This window comes from Echinops telfairi, unplaced genomic scaffold (genome assembly GCF_000313985.2).
Source record: "Echinops telfairi isolate 266 unplaced genomic scaffold, ASM31398v2 ScPeMD7_70;HRSCAF=299, whole genome shotgun sequence".
Classification (NCBI taxonomy): Eukaryota; Metazoa; Chordata; class Mammalia; order Afrosoricida; family Tenrecidae; genus Echinops; species Echinops telfairi.
In genome coordinates, this window is record NW_022103968.1 from 54,205,157 (window position 1) to 54,214,406 (window position 9,250).

Below are 9,250 nucleotides of genomic sequence, written 5' to 3' on the forward strand. Positions count from 1 at the left end.
TTGTACTCTGCCTTTAGGATCACTATGAGTCAGAATCAGCTGTCTGCTAACCACAAGATCGGCAGTTTGAACCCACCGGCCACTCTTTGGGAGAGAGATGAGGCGTTCTACTCTAGTAGAAAAGAGTCACAGTTGTGGGAACCCACAGGGGCAGTTGTACCCTGTCCTATCGGGTCACGATGAGTCAGAATTGACTCAATGGCCGGGAGTTTGGGGTTTTGAGTTTATGAATTGCAATGACTCGATGACTGTGCATGGGGTGTTCCCCTAAAACAAATTTACCTAAGGGGCTGCCAGGAGTCAGAATCAACGCGACAACTGAGTTAGAGCCAAAAATCAAAGGCACTCCTGACAGAGCCCTGGTTTCATCCTAAGCCTTAAAATTAGTCCAAATGTCATCTAGAGTCCCCAAATTCACTTTCTGATCACCAAGCTGCCAAGGTGAACTTCAAGAGACAGGAAAGGATCATAGCCCTGAGCAAGCTCCTTGGTAATCAGGGAAGGCAGGGAGGAGCAGGCTAGTAGGGAACAGATCAATGCAGGTAGAACATACACACTAAATAAGGGCAGACATAAGGAAAGGCCCTTCCTGACTGTCTTTATCTTAAAGCATTTGACAAAGGTTTTGCAGATGTTACTGTTTATATTTATCACATGGCTGTAAGAACCAAACCATCATCAACTCAAATAAAAGTTTGCATCACCACAACCACCTCTAAGAGATCTTGTGATGATTTTCCCTAGGGTACAACTAACAATGATACTTGTATAGTTTTAGATTTTGTTCTTAATGGTCAGAAAGTAGAGTTTCTACATATTTCCTCTCCCCCTCTATACAATTTCTTCTATTAATCTTGCATTTATAGGAACATTTGTTATAATTTATGAACCAGTACTTCTATATTACTATTAACTGTTAAAAATAAAAACAATGAAATTTGAATTTCATTGAATTCACAGGCATACTGTGATCAGTTATTGTATATATATGCATAGAGAAAGGCATTTTGGTTACAGAAGAGCTAAGTACAATTGTGGGGTTAAGGGGAGAGGGGTTCCCCACAAAACATCACAGGTCCAGTAGGCGCAAGTATACAGTGATAATAAGTAAAGATTATAGTAAAGTCATAGAGAGCATGAGAGTTAAAAGATAGAGTCAAGTAATGGAGTCAGACACAATTCATGGTAGCATTGCTTACCTCAGCCCCGCTTGGTGGTCCACGTGGAGGGAGAGCGAAAATTTTAATGCTTCCCAAGCTTTTATCATCTCTGGGGACGTGCAAGCCCCCTAATTACAGGCGAAGACATACGTCACAGGAAGGGATTGTACAATAGGCATACACATTGTAAGGGGATCTATGATAGACATAAGCATAACAGGAAGGGGATGAGCTAGGTAGGGGTGTGCCCATAGGAATGGGAAGGTCTAGGGTTATACATGTGACAAGATGGATGGGCCCTAGATTCATGTTGGCTACCTAACCTTAGTCATCCTTGGGTGGGTTTGACCTCTCTGGTGTCTCCTACAAGGAAACAGACAACTACTATCCTTATCAGAAGGGAGTGGGCCCTACTTGTGGGATAAACAGTGGTGTCTGCTTGTTCCAGATGTCTGATAGCTCTTAAGGAGAATGACCCCCAATCCACTCCTGATGACCTCCAAGTGCATAGTCATTCTCAAGCAGCTAAGTCTGGCATAGATTTGGGGGAGACAGCTTGAGAGAAATCCTTCTGTTTCCCACATACAACGAGGTTTATAAAGAGAAGAAACCTAAAACCACACTCCATGCCATCAAGTCAATTCTAACTCCTAGAGACTATGGGGTTCCAAGATTGTGAATCGTTACGGGAGCAGGTAGCCTCCTCCTCCTAGTGCAGAGCGCCTGGTGAGCCTGAAGCACCCATCTTGCATCTAGCAGTCGGATGCTTACCCAACTGGCCACCAGAGCTCCTTACAAAGAGAACAGAAGGAAGAAATGTGGAAAGTTAACCACAGGCTAATCTTAACATGATTGACTGGACCTTGCCCTCCCCCCTTTTACTGGTATCAAAAGGACGTCAGTCCATCCACCCAGACATATCTTAAGCCTGGCTTCGAACAGGAAACAAATGATTTGCAACTTTTCACTGGTGAATTAAAAGTGAATATTTTGTAAGAGAGTCCCCAAATCAGAAGTTTTCTGCTTTCATTGTCCTTCTCTGGCATAACCTAAGTCCATAGTTTGCCATCGCATTCATATGTTGTGTTGTATAGTTGTGTAAATGCTTAAGAAATGTATAAAGTCAAGTGCCTCCCATTTCAGTATCATGTGGAATAATTTGAAGAAAGTTATTTTTTATATATGCCCAAAAGACAGGTCTACTGATGCACCTGCAGTGGTGTGGTTCAAGAGCATTTCTGAGTCTATGGAGGAGATAGGAGCAGCTCTCTCCTTTGCTCTGGTTGGAAAAATGCTCGTGTGATACAAAGATGACTGTGTAGTCACCTTTCTTGGCTTGATTTGACTTTTCCCAGGTGTCAATTTCCTGGATTAAAAAAACTGCCCTAAACTTCTACTCTCCTTGGCCTCTCTGTTGAATAGAATGCCTGCCTTCTGCCTAACTTGGCGCTGGTTCATCCCTCAGGCTTAAGCAATCAGATCACTTGGCTCAGAGTCCAGGGGATTAGAGCCTGCTGGTCTCACAGTTACCCTTCCCACCCCACCCCCTGGCCTGTGCCTGCCCTGTCTGGTTTGTGAATAGTTCTTGGCAAATCCCCCAGAGGAGAATATCACCACTAACAATAGCAGCTCCCTTTTTAGCTCTAATCTCTTAGTACTTGGGACTTTGAATTTAGGAAAACCAAAAATAACCTGTGTAATTGCAGTGAGTTACCCTAACAATCTATTTCTGCTACTACCAACATTGGATGTCACTCTAGTAGAGATTTAGCTGCTTGTAGTAAAAGGAAACCTGGGCTCATAGCCAGACAGACCTAGATTCAAGACCTAGCTTAGCTGTGTACTACTTTTATGACATTGGTCAAGTCACTAATTTGAACCTTTGGAACTACTGTACATGGTCAACTGTACATGGAAGGACTTGGAAATCTGCAAAGTGCATGTCAAGTGAATGGGTACCATTTGAGAGCTTCAAGAAAAGGAGCCATCTAAATCTTCAAGTGGTTCTTAAATCAAGTGACACAAGATACTGCTTACCCTCTACTCCACGTTCACGTGCAGTCTAAAAAACAAATAATGAAATCTATGTTCAATGTCTACTCCATGTCAAAAACCGTCTTCCCCTTCACTCATCATGAAGTTGGAATCCATAAAAGATCTAGTGTTTCCTTTCGTATCGAGGAACGACAAAGCCAAGGGCCATCCCTTACATGCCAACTATGCTGGCAAACAGGTTTTCTCTGAAACTAAGCCATTGCTGTAGTCACTTTTAGATCGTGAAAGAGGTTGGTTTTTCAGACTTAGACATTTCTGGATTGCACTGTGTCCACACAAATATACGTTGAATTCATGGCCCTTGTAAGGAAATTTGGTGTCTGTGTGGGTTAGGCATTGGCCTGCTAACCACAAGATTGGAGGTTCAAATCCACCAGCTGCTAAGCCCCCCAAAAGTAAAACCACCAGCTCCTGTACAGATTTACAGTCTCTCTCATCCTACACAGTCTCTGTCACCTCAGCTTGGCCCTGCTTGGTGGTCCTAATGGTGTGAACCTGACCAAGAGACCAGAAGATAGCCTACAAGGAAACAGACAACTACTATCCTTATCAGAAGGGAGTGGGCCCTACTTGTTGTGGGATAAACAGTGGTGTCTGCTTGGTCTAGATGGCTGATAGCGCTTGTGGAGAATGACCCCTAATCTACTCCTGATGACCTCCAAGTGTATAGTCATTCTCAAGCAGCTAAGTCTGGCGTATATTTGGGGGAGACAGCTTGAGAGAAATCCTTCTGTTTCCCACACAAGATGAACTTCTTTTTTTTTTTTCCGGATGAACTTCTTGTTCCCCCTTTTTGGGCAATTTTGGGATTCAGCAGTCATCGGAGGGTAGTCTTGATGCTGGTGGGAAACACCTGCCTGCACTGTAGGCAGCACAGAAGAGACGGGAAAGGTCCAGAATTACAATTTTGCTCGTTTCAAAAATAATGTTGTGTTTTCATTCTAAGGAGCCCTGGTGGTGGTATGGATAAGGCATTGAGGAGTGAACGACAAGGTTGGTGGTTCAAACCCACCAGCCCCTCCTCAAGAAAAAGATGAGGTGGTCTGCTCCTATAAAGATTTGCAGTCTTAGAAACCCTATATAAGGTCGTGATGAGTCAGAGTCAGCTTGATGGCTATGGGTTTCATTTTTAATTTTTAAAAACAGAGTGATGAAATTGGTCTCAAATTCCCACCTTCCCCTCCAAAGCAAGTTACAAACCAATGTAAGTGCTCATCTTTTCCTTTTCCTTTCAGTTAAAGTGGAGGTGGTATCTTTGCCTCCCAAAGGCAACTCCTCCACTTTGGCTCTGAATCACATTCCCCCATAACTTCTTAAAGAACGTCACTCATCCTATTTCTGTATTATCTATTATCTTCTTAATGCCTATTTCCATGTAGCTCATCTTGAACCTTCGTCCCTTTTTTATTCTCTACAGAATCTCTTGGATTTCATCTTCTTCACTGGCATAACTTCTCTTTGACCAATATTTAATCGCTAGTGTTCCTCCGAGCTCAGTTCTTTTCTGCATATACTGTTTCCTTGCCCTAATTAATATCTTTTTCTGGACCGCTCTTCTGAGCACCAGATTTATAAACCAAGCTGTCTTCTTGACATATCCACTTGGATGTTAATAGTCTCTTGCTTCTGTGAGTCAGTTCCTATGGATTAGTTTTTCCAGATCCTATCTGCACTTTTCACTTCCTTGCTTGCTCCTTCGCCTGGGGGGGCTGATTTGTATTGATTACATCAAATAGGATCTCTTGTTTTTTGGCTTGGGTTGGATTTGATAAATGGAGAATCTCAGTATGAGGCTGCAAGGAAGAAGAGAAGGAGATACGGTTCGTTGTTACCCTAGATGCCCCTGCAGAGCATCATCTAATGGGACAATGGAAGCAGAGTCAGAGAGAGATTGGAAGAGTCTGAGTCTGGTTTTGAAGATGGTGGAGAAGACCATGAGTGCAGCAGTATAGGCAGCTTTCCAGTTATGAACATCCAACCTAGAACATACAATTTGTAGATATAAACGAGGCCTGTATAATCTACTATATTAAAAATTCAATGTGCATACAATTTTCATAATAATGGGTACTCCTTTGTAATGTGCATTAAAATGTATTATTATTATTACTGTATTAATATCAAAGATGTTCTAGTGTATCTGGATAAGCTTATTGCTTTTATGTATATAAGGTACACTATATACATATAAATACTATATGCTAAGTATGTCATAAGTATACACTATATATTGAGATAAACATCTGACTGACATTAGATATGAACTGTATCCAACTGTTGAATTACACACAAATTCACCTTAAAGACAGAACAGAACTTCTCTTAACATAGGAACTTCTTGTGCAAGCAATGTAGCTATAGAAGCTGGAGGAGGCAAAGATGAATTCTAACTTAGACTGTCCAGAGGGAGTGAGGCCTTTTCAACACCTTGGCTTCAACCCCGTCTTACCATTTTGAACTATAGGAGAAGACATTTCTGTTTTAAGCCTCTGAATTTGTAATAATTTGTTTTAGAAGCCATATGAAACTAATGTGATATCAAAAGTAGAATTCTTGATTTCTCTTATAAATCACTTCTTACCTATCTTACATCTGGTTGTTCAAAATAGAGAACGATTCCTCTATTTTCTGCACCATTTGCTCTAAACTTTTTACCAAGCCCTTTCAAATCGAGGTCCCTGTTATAAAAGGACAAAAGAGATGCCAAATATCTAATATAATTTACAGAGAACATTCACCAGGTCTTAAAGAAGGCAAAGACAAGACAAAGACACATCACCCAGATGAAGAAGGTCATCAGCAGAAAATCATAATGGTATGCAGGGTTTACAGAGACTCAACAGTTTGAGCAGGATGTGGGAGGGCAAAAGAAACTGTCACAAAAGCCTGATTGGCAGTATATTGATACATGACAGCTGCAGGCAGGACTATAGAATCGGGGATGGAACCAGGATTGGGACACAGACATTATGCTAGACAGGAGAGCTTACAAGAAGGGTCCAGGGGCCTCAGACCAGAATGTGACTCATGACTATGCAACTCTAGTATCACACAGTGATGACACAAACAGGCGATTTCTTAGGGGCTAGACTGCCCTTCCGTGGACTGGCTAAGGGAGTGGTAATAATGTACTCTCTTACATACTCCACCTGAGGGGAAGCTGCTGTCAGCGCCAGTCAATGATCAGACAGAATTCAATAAAGCCTTCATCCACATGGGGAATGTGGGCTTTCACTGTTATCCATGTCCTTCTTCAAACTTAGTGCTCAGAATTTAAACTCAAATACATGGTAGAAACACTATAATTAATTGAAAGGTAGATGAATAAATTAATCTTACCTGCTACCATTCTATGTTGTCCAAGCTCTCATAATTAGTCAGGAAATGCCCTAACTTATCCTGTTTTTTTTTAACTCTAGTTCTCCTACAGTTTATGAGGGGGTACCCTGCCAAAACAGATTTTTCCCCGAAAAACTATGTATTTAAATATTTTTACAAAACAACTTTACCATCTTCAAAGTACTCTCCTTTATATTTAATACATTTGTTAAATCAGCTATTCCATTCTTGGAAATATTTTTCAAACTCATCTATTAGAATGGCTGAAAGCACCTCCCTCGTTTTTTTTCTTCACCTCTTCTACATTGTCAAATCACTGTCCTTTCATGTCCCTCTTCATTTGAGGAAGCAAAAAGAAGTCGCAGGGAGTGAGATCAAGTTAGTAAGGTGCATGGGGCAAGAGAGGCATATTGTTTTTTGCCAAAAACTGGCACACTGAGATGGCTGTGTGAGCAGGCCATTGCTGTGATGGCAAAACCAGTCCCCCATCTGCCACAAATCAGGTCTTTTTTGTCACACACTGTTATATGCATTCTTTTCAGAACCTCTAAATAGAAAGCTTGATTACCAGTTTGACCTGGTGGAAGGAACTCCAAAGGCACTAATCCCTTCACATTAAAAAACAAATGAGCATCATTTTGATCTTTGATTTCACTTGACAAGCTTTTTTTGGGGGTGAGGTGATGATGTCATCTTCCACTGGCTTGATTGATGCTTGCTTTCAGTGTCATAAGAATAGTATCATGTCTCATCACCATTAATGACCTTGGGGGGGAAAATCTGGGTCACTTTGGAGCTGTTCTTTCAAACCACAGCATGTTTCCACTCAACGCTTTTTCCTGGTCAGTCAAAACCAGAGGCACAAATTTTGCAGCAACCCTTCTCATTCCCAAATCTTTCATTAAAATTCGCTGAATCAGACACCCTGGGAGACATAGCAGCTGATAAGACACATGGACCCACCCTGATGCAGCCCTGGGTGCTGGAGAAGCCATGTGCTGAGATGTTTCTAATGCCACTGGACCCAAAGACCCACTGGCCTGTGATCTTCTACATTCGGGGTCACTGCATGTGTTTCATGAGTCTGAAGAGGACTTTTTAGATTGGTATTGGACATATGGTCTAATTATTGGACTTATGGACTTGATCTGGTCTGGGCTGGGATGTTTTCTCAATGTTCGATTGCTCCTATATATAAATCTCTTTCTTACACACACACACACACACACACACACACACACACACACTTCGCTGAATCGAGGAGCTCCAAGATAGTCTACATAACTTCCTTATCTCTTCAATGGTCCGTCATCAGTCTGTGAGCACAATTACACAAATTTTGCCGACATTTTCATCCATTCAGGATGTTGGCAGACATCTAGAATGAGGTTTGTCATCAATCAACATTTCACCTTTTTTGAAATGAGAAAACCACTTGTACACTTGAGTTTTTCACATAGTACTATCCTTGTAGGCTGTGTTCAGCATCACAACAATTTCTGTGGCATTTTTCCTGAGCAGAAAATAAAATTTCATAACTGCATGCTGTTCTCTTAAATCGGCCATCACAAAAAAAGAGGTTTGAGTGAAACTGCTTTTATGAAAAAATTCACTGTGACCAGAGACAACCTTCCCAGGTGATGCTACTAGGCGCACTCAGAGCATGGTGCTTGATGCTGGCCTAGTGATGCTCCCTCGGCTAGTTAGGGGGTGGAAGTGGGGCGGGGTGAGTGTGTGAATGCATACCACCAAAGCTCCACCCAGTGGACCTTTTTTTCTGCTTTTTAGGTTCCCCCCTTGTATTCACCACATTGCAGGGACTAAACCCAAAACCAAACTCAATGCCATTGAGTTGATTCCAATACATGTAACTCCTTCCTGGAGTAGAAAGCCTCATCTTTTCCCCAAGGAGTAGTTGGTATTTTCAAACTTGTTTACCTGTGGTTAGCAGATCAACACATAACAACTACATCACCACGGCTTTGGTATTACAAGGACAGTCAACTTTTAAAAAGTTTAAATTAACACAGACCACTGCTTAGCTTAAAATCTGTTAATTATTTCCCATTACATTACGAACAAAATCCACATGCTCTGGAAGTTGCCCACCTCTTTGACATCTTCTTTTAGTTTCTGTTACATCCTAAGGATTCTCCAGGCTTATTTGGTTTTAGAATGTTAGTACAAGACATTTCCTCTGCCAAGAAGCCTCTTTGGCTAGCTGGTTCAGGTTTCATCTTAAAAATTACATCCTCAGAGAAGCTTTCCTTCACATACTTCAAAGTGGGCTACATCCACATTGGTTATTTAGAGCTGTTAAACAAAAATTATATTACGTAAGTAATAGACATTGATTGAAGCTTACTAATAGATGATTTTCAAATCAGGATAACATTTTGACTAAAAACAACCAAACCTATTGCTGTTGAATCTATTATGACTCATGGAATCCCTACAAAACAGAGTAATATCATACTACAAGGTTTCCTAGGCAGAAATTTTTACAGGAAGCTGACAAATTTTTTCCCCATACAGCAGTTAGTTGGTAAGTTTGAGCCACAACCTTTTAGTTAATAGCTGAACACATTAACCATTGAGCCATTAGGGAGGGAAAAAAATGTTCCAAAGATGAAAAAACGTCCAAACATTCTTTTTTTTTCTTCCTCCAAACATTCTTTTTTTTTTTTTAACATTTT